Below are 14,285 nucleotides of genomic sequence, written 5' to 3' on the forward strand. Positions count from 1 at the left end.
AATGGGGAAAAGCTTTGGAAAGCTGAACCACAAAGGGACTTAGGAGTGTTAATTCAGGATTCTCTTAAGGTTAACTAGCAGGTTCAGTTGGTAGTTAGGTAGCATTCATTTTGAGAGGACTAGAATTGAAGAGCAGAGGTATACTGCTGAGGCTGTAAGAGGACCTGGTCAGACTGCATTTCAAATATTACAAGCAGTTTTGAGTCCCATATCTAAGGAAGTATGTGCTGGCATTGGAGAGGGTCCAGAAGATGTTTACAAGAATGACCCCGAGGATATGACAAGCAGTTGAAGACTCTTGGTCTGTAATCGGTGGAGTTTAGACATTTGGGGAGTACTCTCATTGAAACTTCCAGATCACAGAGAGGCCTGGTTAGATTGGATGTGGAGGAGATGTTTCCCCTAGTGGGAGAGCCTAGAGCACAAGGGCACAGTCTCAGATTGAAGGGACGACCCTTTTAGAATGAGATAAGGAGGAATTTCTTCAGTCAGAGGGTGGTGTATCTGTGGAGGTCAAGTCTTTGAGTATCTTTAAGACAGAGATAGATAGCTCAGTAAGGGGATCCTGGAATTCTCTCCCTGAGGGCATTGGGTCTACGTACAGCACATGGACTGCAGCGGTTCACAAAGGCAGCTCACCACAACCTTCTCAAGGGGCAACTAGGTACCGGCAATAAATACTGACCCAGGATGAATTAAACAAGTATATGTTTTGCTTCCCTAACTGCAGTTGAAAATTCATTTGTGCATGTTACATAGGGGGTCATGGGGAGCTGAATTTCAACGCACCATCACATTTCAGAGAGTGGGAAACATGAAGTTAAAAGAATGAATTAAAAACATGAATGAATGCTATGATGAGGGCCCAACATTTGGCAGGTGCTGTGGGTGATGAGTGGATGAGAACGATGACATTGAGAGCACAATCAGTCAGACTTTGAACTTTATTATAGCTCCACTCTGTCTGTCGACTGGAGACCTGGGCTGTCTTTACAAATCCAGACTCAGTGCTGTTACTGCAGTGCATCCACCGTGAGTAAGCAGACAGCTGGAGTCAAAGAGACTGAAATGTAGAGAAGATGGGTAAAAATAGGAGCATCAGCAGGAGAAAGGAAAGTAAAAGGACTTAACGGATTATCAGAGATCCACGAGGGAGTGATGCATGTTTTTAGTGAGCTAAGCCACAGCTCATTGCAAATGCGTTAATGAAGTTTATCATCTTTTCCTTGCCCTGCGGCTCTCTGTCCTTCTGTCTCACTTCTGCCAACTTAACAATTGCGTTCATTTCCGTGGGTCCCAATAGCCCACTGGTAACCAGTCACAAGACCATAAACCACAGGAGCAGAGGGACCATTCAGCCCATTGATTGTGTTCCACCATTCAATAAAAACATGGCTGATCTGCTGATCCTCAATTACACTTTCCTGCTTTTACCTCATAACCCTCAATTCCCTTACTGGTTAAAAATCTGTGTATCTCTGCTTTGAATATACTTAATGACCCAGATTCACTAGCCCTTTGCAAAAAAGAATTCCACTATTCTCTGAGAGAAGACATTCCTCCTCATCTCCATCTTAAATATGTGACCTCTTAAACTGGGATGATGCCCTCTGGTTCTAGAGTCTCCCACAAGGGGAAATAATCTCACTACATCTACCTTGTCCAGTCCCCTAAGAATCTTGCATGTTGCAATAAGGTTGCATCTCGTTCTTCTACATTCCAATGAGTATTCCAGTAGACAGTCCATCCATAGCTGGGATCAGCCCTAGTGAACCTTCTCCAGTTTGACCAAGTAACCCAATTTGACATTCGCAGTGTGGTTTCAATCCATGCACTCTCCTCAGGTCATCAGTTAACCATAGTTGGAGCCCATAAGGTGGCTGGATTATGTTGATGAATGTGGTCGATAAGCTGATCTAGACGGCAGAGTGTCATATAAAGAGATGTGATTAAGTAGTGGCAGAAATTTTCGGCATCTGTCTTCAGTGTCTGGAGAATTACACAACATCCCTGTCTCTGATGGGGGAAGTTCTCATTTCAACATTCGATTAAATCTTGCCCCATAGGAGAAGAAAACCACCCAGCTAAAATTATCTCTCGAGAGCGCTAACTCCACAGACTGGGATTGACCTGGGTCACCCAGCCCTTATACCCATTAGAAACAGCAATTCTCAATCTTGGATTGTCAAAGCACTGTGGAGGTTTCGGAGTGGTCGGTCATGTTCTTCCATGCTCTTTATTAATGGTGTCTTGTCAAGATGCAACTGAGACAACGGCACACAACATGCTGATCCATGAGGAGTAAGCAAAGTTTGGAGAGAAAGTCATCCCAAAAGAACACCTGTGTAGGCTTCGCTAGAGTCCTTGCTGTTATCTACAAGATAGAGTGTGGCACAGAGAAAGCTCACATAGATTTTGAAGGGAATGCTTTAAACATAGAGGAATTCTTTAAACCAATCTTTAAGCTCATCCAGAGACTCATTTCAGAGTCTGTGGAATTCTTTACCCCAGAAACAGGTTGTGTCCAAGCAGGAGTTAGATATAGTTCATAGTGCTGAAGGGATCACATGGTATGGGAAGAAAGCAGCAATAGGGGATTGAATTGAATAGGGCAATGAATGGTCAAGCAGGCTTGAAGGGTCAATTGCCTACTCCTTCCTCTATTTTCTATGTTTCTATTCCATTCATTACCATGAAATAAATCGTTCCTTGTTTATCCTCATACACCACATGGTGCAGGAATTAAATAATCTCCCAATTATTCCTGATTTTGTTGCTTGGCAACACAGAGTATTTTCAACCGAACACCCGTCATGTTTGGTTCAGTGTCTGTCTCTGAAACCAGCGAAAGCAGGGTCAGACGGTGAAAGAACAAACTGATGTAGCACAGCATCAAACTTGGATGCTACCTGTTTAGGGACAGCGGTGTTGAAAATAGCTGTGCGTTCTCCACTATCACAGGATGATGTGAAGACACCCAGTCAAACTGGTTAATGGGGAAATCATTATAATGACTGGCACCATTCTGTCTGCAGAACAAAGGTGGGGCTCATAGAGCCATCTGCTTGTCTACAAGAATGGTTGGACAACTTCCCATTCACAGCTTTCATTTCCTCCTATTGGTACAGTGAAAATACGTTAGCACATTTGTCAAATCTCTTCAGCTTGTAAATGTCTCATTCTGTCTGTCTGTCTCTCTCTGCTTCTCTTGACTTGACAAGGCTTGAGATTAAACTGTTTATTCCTTCTGTTGAGAGAGGAACATTTGTGTATGCTATCTGATTCTAACAGAAGCAATTGGAAACTCCTCAACAGCCTCATCATTTTGCACAGCAAGATCTCATAAGACCTTTTACCAACAGTGCCTCCAATATTTGTGCGTCACTTGTGTGGCTTGGTTTATTTTCCACTTTGAGACCAACATGATCAAGGCTGACATTCCCGTGCAGCACTGTCAGAGGTGCCATCTTTTTTGATGAAATGTTAAAATATAAATCCAGCCTGCCCCTTCGAGTGGTCAGAAAAGGTTGCCTGGAAATATTTGATTTTAAAAAGCAGGGACATTATCCCTGGTGCTCTGGCCAATATTTATCCCTCCATCCACACGGTAAACAGTGACATTAGAAACAGGTACAAAACAGAAGAGGACGAAGAGGGAAATGAATCCGAGAGGGAAGTGGGTGTGAGGAAGTTGTTGTTGCCAAGTTTGTGTTGATTGTTAATGATGGGGAAATCTGAGAGGGGTGAAGTTTAAAACAATTACAAGGATTTTTTAAAAAAAACTATTTCATGGGATGCAGGTGTCTCTGGCAAGGTCAGCAGTAGTTGTCCATCTCTACTCACCCCTGAAACTGGACAGCTTACAGAGGACACTCAGGAATCAGCCACATCACTGTGGGACAGGAGTCACGTGCAGGTCAAACCAAGCGTGGACAGCAGATTTCCTTCCTTTGAGGACATTAGTGAGTCAGATGGGTTTTCACAACAATCGATGATCATGCATATGGACACCATTAAAAAGCTAGCTTTCAATCTCAGCTTTATTAATTGAATGTACATTCCACCAAAGGCCACAGAGAGATTTAAAGCCAGCAGGTTAGCACCTCCAGCACTGGGATGTTATAACTACCTAGAGGAACTGAACATACTGGGATTCTCGGACTTAGAATCATTAAGACTGAGAGATGACTGAATGGCACACTTTCAAACAATGGCAGGGCTCGACAGGGCAGGCGAAAGGTTTCACTTAAGGAGGGGACTGAAACGAGCAATCCAAGAAGTCATTTGGGGAAACTTCATTACCAAAGAGTTGTCAAAAAGTGAAACTGATTATCGTGAAAAATAGTCAAAGGGAATGCATGTAGAGGGATGCTAGATAAATACGTGAGGGAGAATGGAAGGATACATTGATAGTACGCAATGAAGTTGGCTGGGAGGAGTTGCAGGAGTAATCCTTACTGCTGTTCACCATGCTATCTCATGCTGTCTTTAATATTCTCACCATGAGTTATGTTTCTATCACAGTCCTACTACCGCTGTTCACATTGCTGTCTCACACTGTCTTTAGCATTCTCACTATGGGTTACACTTCCTATCACAGTCCTATTTTAAGCCAGGAATCTACAGGAGAAAGTGAGGACTGCAGATGCTGGAGATCAAAGTCGACACTGTCGTGCTGGAAAAGCGCAGCAGGTCGGGCAGCATCCGAGGAGCAAGAGCTTGTTGTGGTAGGGTAAAGGGACAACAGCTATACGTCCAATGAGAACAGACCCCTGTCTTAAACAAGATGTCCTTCACTGCACCACAGAAATGTAACACAAATTACACTGATATGATCGATACTGTTACAGAGACGATGTGGGGAACTTGGATGGTAGATCCTAAGCTGTTCTCTCACTTGGATTGCATCACAGTGGCGTTTCAGGCAGTCCTCCGTATTAACCCTTTCAAACCCTCACACCCTTATACAACATCCCCTTTCAAGATGTTTTTATCTCTCATTATTTATATTACACATTTGATCATATAATCACATTTGCAGGTACCACAACTCCCTGTCTCCCCTCCCCAAGTCTCTGACATTACAAATTCTGGTGGTCTGGAAGTTTCACTATTCTCCCAGAATGTGCTGTCTTTGAACTTGAAGATGAGTTAGATTCTGGGTTGAAGATTGTTGAATTTGATTCAGATTCTGTCAGTGTGAGGGTTGAAAGTCCTTCCCATTTTCAGTTCATCACACTCAAGCAGAGACGAATGACTGATCCATAATGGGATGTATTTCCTGGGGTTCCTTCATGCAGCCCCTTGTGTGGTATAAAAGATATTGCCTTGTTGCTGGTTCACAGCTCCTTGAATGATGAGACATTTCAGTCCAATATCCACACATGACATCCTGAACGTATCATCTATCTCAATTGGTGATCCCTGCTATCATATATGGCCTGCTGTACATTGCAGGATTGTTCTTTCTGACAGACATCAGAGTCCGATGGGATATGTAAAGGATCAGGAGTTGAGTCTTCAGAGTTGGTGGATCAGTCATTTAGCAATGCTGAATAAAGGTCAGCATTTTCCTTCCAAAGTGATTTGACTGTCTAAAGTTCGGGCTCAGCTTCCCCACTCGACTATGAGTAACTCAGCGAGCTCATGACATGTTCAAACCTAGAACTGGCTGCAAAATGGCTGAAAGACTCATGAGCAAATGGTGGTCCATCATCTGATATAACCACATCAAGGGTACCACGTATTGCAAATACTTCCTGCAAAACCTTGATAACAACATTTGTAGAAGTGGTACACAGCTTTTTCACCTCTACACATCCTGAACAATAAGTAATGACAATAAGGTAGGACTTTCCATCAAAAACGTCTCAGTCTGTACACACAGGTCCCTCTAGGTAGGGAATGTGATGGTTATCAGCTGTTCTCATTGCTCTGGTGTGTGAATCACACAAGGACCACTGTTGCTGATGAGACCTTCAGTCTCTTTGGAGATCCCAGGCCACCACACCAATGGCTTCGCTATGGTCATGCACTTAGAGATGCCACATGTCCATGGTGTATTGTGGGCAAGGTGTCTTCCCAAAGTAAATCTGGAATAACCAGCCTTTCATCAACACCATTAAACCATTGATGATTGTGAAATGCTACCAGTGCACCAATTATGTTTTCATGGCCAACCATTTGGGCTTTTGATCTGGCCAATCATTGACACATTGCTAATGAATGGTCTAGCTCTCTCTTCCTGATGCAGTGCATTGAGCTAATTATGGCTCTGTAGGTGGAGGATATGACTCTATTTCATAAACAAACTCAATATCTTGCCCAGTAAGGTTACTGATCATCGCTCTGGAGTGTACATTTGCAGTTATCGGCAGGTTTCCCTGCACAGATACTGTTTCATTGGCAAACCTCATACTGGAGAGCAAGATCTTTGAATTCTCGGAGGTACCCCATTGTTAATTCTTTCTCATCTGGTAAAGAACTAGGGTTTATGGTCTGTCTCTATGGCGGTCTTCAGAAGAAGGATATATTCTGAAAATCTCTCTTGAACCTGTGTAATGTAGAGAGGCTCCTCCACAACTGCTGCTGACCATGCTTCTGTATCTAACAATGCCTATGATATAGAGTCAACTGCATCTAGTTTCTTGGGTGGTACGTGTATGGAATGAGCTGCCGGAAGAAGTGGTGAGGACTGGTACAATTACAATATTTAAAAGGCACCTGCATGGGTATATGAGTAGGAAGGGTTTAGAGGGATATGGGCCAAGTGCTGGCAAATGGGACTCTATTAGGTTAGGATATCTGGTCAGCATGCTGTACATCTCTATGACTCCTGGAAGACCATGGCTTCAAAGCTGAAGTGACAGCAACGATAGAGGCTGGAAAGGCCATGCTACACTGGGCTGGGATATCCATAGAAGTCAGCATGTCCATGATCCTGTAAAAAGTATCTTCCTGATATGAATTCTGATGCATTCGTCTCGTTATTCAGGAGGTGTCTCGAAGGTTCTATAGGAATTGCCAAGTGAGGCAAAAATTTTACCAACTAGTTTTACCAACTAGTTTGCCGTTCCTAAAACTCTTTGTAAGCTGACTTTGGAGAGGGGAAACTCGCAATGGATTTGGAATTTTTGAGGGTCTGTCAATGTCCCATTAATGTTGAAGAAATGAGCCAAAAGGTAAAGATGAATTGAAGAATTCATACCTGTCATTGAGAATGAGTCCTCCTAGAAATGCTATACTCACTTTATTGTTACCTTACAGTGGATTCTGCCATTGGATAAGCAGTCCAGACTTTTTACCACATTTATAACTCCATTTAGGGGCTTTGTTTCAACTGACTGTTGTTTGAAATCATTTCAGCCCCAAAGATTTACCTACAGACTACATCAATAAGATTGCATGCTCTGTCTGCTCATGCTTTTCAGTTGTCTTGCTGTGTATCAGTATGTCACCCATTTATGATTTCTTAAAACCTTTTGAAATATGTAGTCTGTTGAAACTCATTTGGAATCTAAATAAATGATGTTCATTTCCTTGGCAGCTTTATTGAATGAATCCCATTGCCTGTTGTTTTTCTAAGGGTCCTTGTTTCTTTCAGGGATTTCATGGACAATTCCCATGGTCTGCAGCTTAAGTGAAATGCTTCCTACCATAACTGCAGTTTCAGTAATGGGTCTCCTACCTTTTCTGTGGCCTTAATAAAGTCTACTAAATATATTCTTGCATTAGATCTTGTCTGCTTAGGCTTCAAATATGCCCTTTAGAGTCTTCATTCTGTCTTTCTCAAATCCCTAGATCTGACACCATGGTTGAGTTGCTTCTGTGGACATTAATTTCCCTCACCTTGCCATGCATCATGGTGGACACTCACTGTGACTTCAGTCTGAACAGCCACCTACAGACTCACCCTGAGAATGAAAGAGAGGTGACACTCACTGTGCTACCAATATGCAATCTAAGCTTTAAATACTTTTTTGTTACTTCTCTATTTCCCAGGCTGTAATTCTGCATTGGTTTGAAACGATTTCCTTGCCTTCGGGAGATTTTAATTTTGGCCGTCTGATATTCATTTGGTCTCTGGATAAACCCAACTCGAACCATTCCTAGAGATCACAGTGTTGGAATGATTAATATTCCAGCTCCAGAGAGTTATTAACTCTCCGTAAGCAGCATATCTCTTACCTTGCCTGAAATGCTGTTACCACTGACTGTAAATGCTAACTTGTTGAACCTTTCCATGAGTTGACTTCAATATGGTTTTTGAATGTTCATCCCTTCCCTATTGTTGACTGTATGCCTGAGCAGGATTCTTAAAGCTGTGTCTAAAGAAACTGTTCACCTCCTCTGCTGCCAACATCATGCAGCTACATGCAAGCCACACCACTTCTTACTATGGTATATGGGAAATTCTCACTATGTTCTTTGAGGCTATTCCCCACCATGGGGTATTGTTGCTGCCACAGTTTTCTTTGAGGGATCTACAGGGCCTGCTTTATCAGGTGTAATAGGGGACAACCATTTGCTAGTCTAACAAAAATAAGCTCTTAACTTAAGCAAGACTTGGTTTGGTGAATGTTCGCAACAAAGTGCAGGTTACATTGCTATGACCAACATTGTTACAAAAACTATAAGAAGGACCTGGATTTGATTTGATTTGATTTATTTTTTGTCATATGTATCCAGGCACAGTGAAAAGTTTTGTTTTGTGTGAAGTACGGGCAGATCATACCATACAAAGTGCATCAGGATAACAGAACAGAGTGAGGAATACAATGTTACGGCTGTAGAGAAGGTGCACAGAGAGCAGGATCAACATTAAATTTAAAGTTTGAGAGGTCCATTCCACAGTCTAATAACAGGGGGGAAGAAGTTGGGGATAGTAGGCCTTGCTCCTTCAAGATGTTAAACTGCCCTCCTACTGGGTCCACATGCCATCATCATAGAGGATAGTGCTTAAGGCATTCCTCTGTATTGACCCATTCAGACCTTTATACAATGGGAGAAAGATGAGTGGAAATGAGTGGCCTAATACTGCACTCTAATTTAGATGTGAGAGGTTCATTTGGAATGAGATTAGGATGTGATGGAATATGCAACACAGTGAGGCTTAAGGAAGGTAATGTAAAAGAAACCAACATTAACCAAGAGTGTAAATAAAATAAATGGAGATGAGGAAGGAGAGAAGATGACCGGTTGGATGCCAAGAAGGTGGATTAGCCATCAGACTTAGAACTCATTTTTGTATCCTGCCCAGATACTCTTGAGAGCACTTTCTGTGTGACGAGATTTCTGTGAGTTTGTTGAAAATTATATCCTTGGTTTATTTCTGGAAAATTTGCAAATCTTGTGTCGCAGGATTCAAATAGCTGAAACAGCAATCTCCTTTCTGGCTGCCTTTAACAAACTGTCCTCCCAGCTCATGGAACAACTTAATTACAACTTCCCATTCTCTCTTTCTCACTAACTCATATTTGGATGTTTTGCCAATGATAATGTTTGAAGATGGCACAAATATCACTAATCTCTAGCTTCTTGACATCCCACATGGAATTACTGTGTTTAAGTTTCACGTCCAAATTAAAAGCTATATTTCCCAAGTGTACACCAGTATATCATATTTATAAGAAAACGCAAAGCTCGCCAAATAACGCGCTACAGTGACAGAGTGCGTCATCCACAGAGACAGTTTAGTTGGTACAGACACAATTCAGAGAATTACCAGGAAAACCGCATATCTCCCACTCCACCCAATTACATGGGTAAAGTAAGAAAGGGAAAACTGCATTGATTTAGCCTCTTTCAAAACCTCAGGAAAGTCCTAGACTACTTTGCAGTAAATTAGGTTGACTAGGAATGTCGTCACCAAAATTGTGCATAGCAAGCTCCCACTGTGTGGTAATGTTAGCCAGTTAATCTGGGTTAGTTATGTTGGCCAGATAGTCTGGATTCGTTCTGTCGGTCAGATAGTCTGGATTAGTTACGTCGGTCAGATAGTCTGGATTAGTTATGTCGGTCAGATAGTCTGGGTTAGGTATGTTGGCTGAGGAATGAACATTGGCGAAGACTCCAGCGAGATTACATGCAAAGGAATTTATTCAAAAACAAAAACAGCAATGGCTGGGAAAGCTCACCAGATCTAGCACCATCTGTGCAGAAAAAAAGAGTTAATGTTTCGGGTCCAGAAACCCTTCCTCAGAACTGGTTGTGGTTCGGAGAATGTTGGTTTATGTGTTAAAGGAGGGGTAAGGGGAGGGGGGCAGGAGTGAACGAGGTGGAGATGGAATTAGAGAGGGAGAAAAACAGTTAGACACACAAAGGAGTTGGTAGAGGTTAGCCTGGGAGAATGAATAGCTGCCAATGGAGACCATTAATGGCTGACAATGGGGTGTTTGTGGTTGCAGCCCATATGATGACAAGATCTGGTGTGTGGGGGTTGGGGTAAGGACATGGGAGAAGGTGCTCAACTCTAAAATTGTTTAAGTCAATAATGAGTCGGAGAGTGATTTGAATTGGATTGAATTGAATTTATTGTCACGTGTACCAAAGCACAGCAGTGAAAAGCTTTGTCTTGTGAGCAATACAGGCAGATGTAGCATAGGTAAGTAAATAATAGGTAAACAGCAGCAAAAACAAAAACACAGGTACAGGCAAATGTTAAGAGTTTGTGAGTCCATTCTGTATTCTAACAACAGTAGGGTAGAAACTGTTGTGAAACCGGCTGGTCCGTGTGTACAGGCTTCTGTACCTTCTCCCCAATGGTAGAGGGTGTAGAAAAACATTGCCAGGGTGGGATGGATCTTTGAGAATGCTGGCGGCCTTTCCTTGACAGCGGGCCTGCTAGATGGATTCTATTGATGGGAGGTTGGCCTCTGTGATTGTCCGGGCCGAGTTCATCACTCTCTGTAAACGTCTCTGATCTGGAATGGTACAGTTTCCACAACAGGTAGTGATACATCCAGACAGAATGCTCTCGATGGCACCTATAAAAGTTGGTAAGGGTATTCGCCGTCATGCCAAATTTCCTCAGGTGCCTGAGGAAGAAAAGACGTTTTTGGGCCTTTATAACCAATGCATCCACATGAAGAATCCAAGAAAGCTTGTTGTGGATGACCACTCCCAGGAGCTTGACACTCGCCACTCATTCCACCTCTGTGCTGTTAATGCTGAGTGGGCAAAGAAGTGGCAAGTGGAGTACAACGCGGGAAAGTGTGAGGTCATACACCTTGGTAGAAGAATAAAGACTTGGACTATTTTCTAAATGGGGAGAAAATTCAAAAGTCTGAAGTGAAAAGAGACTTGGGAGTTCTAGTCCAGGATTCTCTCAAGGTAAACTTGTAGGTTGAGTCAGTAGTTAGGAAGGCAAATGCAATGATGGCATTTATTTTGAGAGGACTGGAATATAAAAGCAGGGATGTACTTCTGAGGGTCTAGAAGACCACATTTGGAGTATTGTGCGAAGTTTTGGGCCCCATATCTCAGGCAGGATGTACTAGATTAGATTAGATTAGATTAGATTAGATTACTTACAGTGTGGAAACAGGCCCTTCGGCCCAACAAGTCCACACCGCCCCGCCGAAGTGCAACCCACCCATACCCCTACATTTACCCCTTACCTAACACTACGGGCAATTTAGCATGGCCAATTCACCTGACCTGCACATCTTTGGACTGTGGGAGGAAACCGGAGCACCCGGAGGAAACCCACGCAGACACAGGGAGAACGTGCAAATTCCACACAGTCAGTCGCCTGAGGCAGGAATTGAACCCGGGTCTCAGGCACTGTGAGGCCCTGGGGCATGTTCAGAGGAGGTTCACGAGCATGTTGAGTGAAAACGAATGAAAAGCTTAACATATGCGGAACGTTTGAGGATTCTGGGTTTATACTTGATGGAGTTTAGAAGGATGAGGGGGGATCTAATTGAAACATACAGAATACTGAGACACAGTGAATGTTGGAAAGCTGTTTCCATTAGTAGGAGAGACTAGGACCCAAGGGCACAGCCTTCAATTAAAGGGAAAACCTTTAAAATGGAAATAAGGAGAAACTTCTTCAGCCACAGAGTGGTGAGTCTATGGAATTCACTGCCACAGAAGGCTGTGCAGGCCAGGTCATTGAGTATACTTAAGATGGAGAAATATAGGTTCCTGAGTATCAAGGGGATCAAGGGTTATGGGGAGAAAGCAGGAGAATGGGGTTGAGAAACTTAACAGCCATGATTGAATGGCAGAGCAGACTCAATGGGCTGAATGGCCTAACTTCTGCTTCACGGTCTTATGGAGTCGAGAAGGCTGCAGGGTTCCAAGTGGAAAATGAGGTGCTGTTCCTCCAGCTCATGCTGAGCTTCACTGGAGCACTGCAGCAAGCCTGAGACAGAGATCTTGGCCAGGGAACAGAGTGGAGTGTTGAGGTGGCAGGCAGCTGGGAGCTCAGGGTCTCTTTTAGTGCACAGAACGTAGGTGTTTTGTGAAGTGGTTACCACTCTACGCTTCATCTCCCCAATATCGAGGAGACCACGTCATGAGCAGTGAATACAGGAGACCAGAGTGTGTGAAGTGCAGGTAAGTTACTGCTTCACCTGGAAGGTGTGACTGGGACCTTGAATACTGAGGAGGGAGGAAGTAAACAGGCAGGTGTTACACATCTGCGGCTGCAGGGGAAGGTGTTGTAGGGCTGTGTGGGGGTGGATTGTTGGAAATGAAAGAAGTGTGGACCAGGGTGTCCTGGAAAGAACGGTCCCTGCAGAAGGCTGACAAAGGAGGGGAAGGGAATATGTGTCTGGTAGTGACATCTCACTGGAGGTGGTGGAATGGCAGCTGATGTTATTTTATTTATCATTCTTACGTGAGGATTTTATTTACCATTTTACCTGGGAACTTACGCGGCCCTCAATATTGAATCCAGAGCGTAATCCTAGATTGGGCGGTGAAATTTAAGAACCGGAATATAGAAACAGATGTACACTATTTAGTTTGTCAATCCTGCTCCATAATTCAGTGAGATGGTGGCTGATCAACTTCATATCCTTGACTTTGGCTGTTGCCACCTCTCCCCCCACACAGGCTAAACCATATGCTCCCCCATCCCACACAATCTCATCGATGTCCATACCCAGCAAGCAGCTAACACAGGAACATTAAAAAAACTTCAGCTTTCCAACCTCTAGAACTTGTTGCAGAAAAGTCAATATCTCCTGTAATAATACTTATTCCTGATTTTCATATGCAATTTGGAGAAATTCCAAGTATCAATATTTGAAAGTCAAAGGATTTTAAGAGCCAGAAAACCTGGCTGGAAGCTCTGGTGCGGGAATTCCAGACGCAAACACACTCGCTCAGGTTTTACTGGCTGGACTGGATAACCCAGGGTTACTGTAGGACCTTTAGGTGTGATATTAAGACGATTATCAGAAAGTACGTATCTGGAAATGTAAACCAGGTTGTGCTGTGGAGCCTGTGAGCATCTGACAGTAAACTAAGCCGACAGTTTAATATGCAGATACACTTGAAACAGTTTAGAGGAGTCTTTGCAGATTCAGCCAGTTAAAAAGTCCAATGGTTAACCTCCATGAAATATTTCATCCCGATATGTTACAGTATTAAGTTTAACCATTGACTTCATTGCAACAATCAACTTGGCTTTATACTCTATACTGAATGAGAGGACTTGGCTTTATACTCTATACTGAATGAGAGGACTTCAGCTTCTAGCCCTGTCTCAAGGACACACACACACGTGCTATCATTTGAATGGGACATTAAGCAGAGGCTTCATCCAGACTCGCCAGAAAGCATTAAGGATCCCATGGCAGTATTTTGAAGAACAAGGGAGTTCTCTCTGGTCTCCTCACCAAGATTCATGCTCAGCCAACATCACAAAGCTAAGCACAATTTGGCCGTTGGATAATTACTAGATTCGTTATGCCGATTAAAGAAAGACGGACTTGTGTTTATATATAGTGCTTTTCATAACCACCAGAAGTCTCAAAGCGTTTTATACCAAATTAAGTAACATTTCATAGCATCCCTACAGTGCGGAAATAGGCCATTCAGTCCACAAAGTGCACACTGGCCTTCCAAATAGCAATCCAACCCCTCCCTTATCTCTGTAACCTTGCATTTCCCATGGCTAGCCCACTTAGCCTGCACATCCCTGGACACTTTGGGCAATTTAGCACGTCTGATCCACCCTAAACTGCACATCTTTGGACATTTGAAGTGTAACCACTATTGTAATGTAGGAAACACTGCAGCTAATCTGCACACAGCAAGCTTGGAGTAGC

The sequence above is a fragment of the Chiloscyllium plagiosum genome, chromosome 36, assembly GCF_004010195.1.
Source record: "Chiloscyllium plagiosum isolate BGI_BamShark_2017 chromosome 36, ASM401019v2, whole genome shotgun sequence".
Classification (NCBI taxonomy): domain Eukaryota; kingdom Metazoa; phylum Chordata; class Chondrichthyes; order Orectolobiformes; family Hemiscylliidae; genus Chiloscyllium; species Chiloscyllium plagiosum.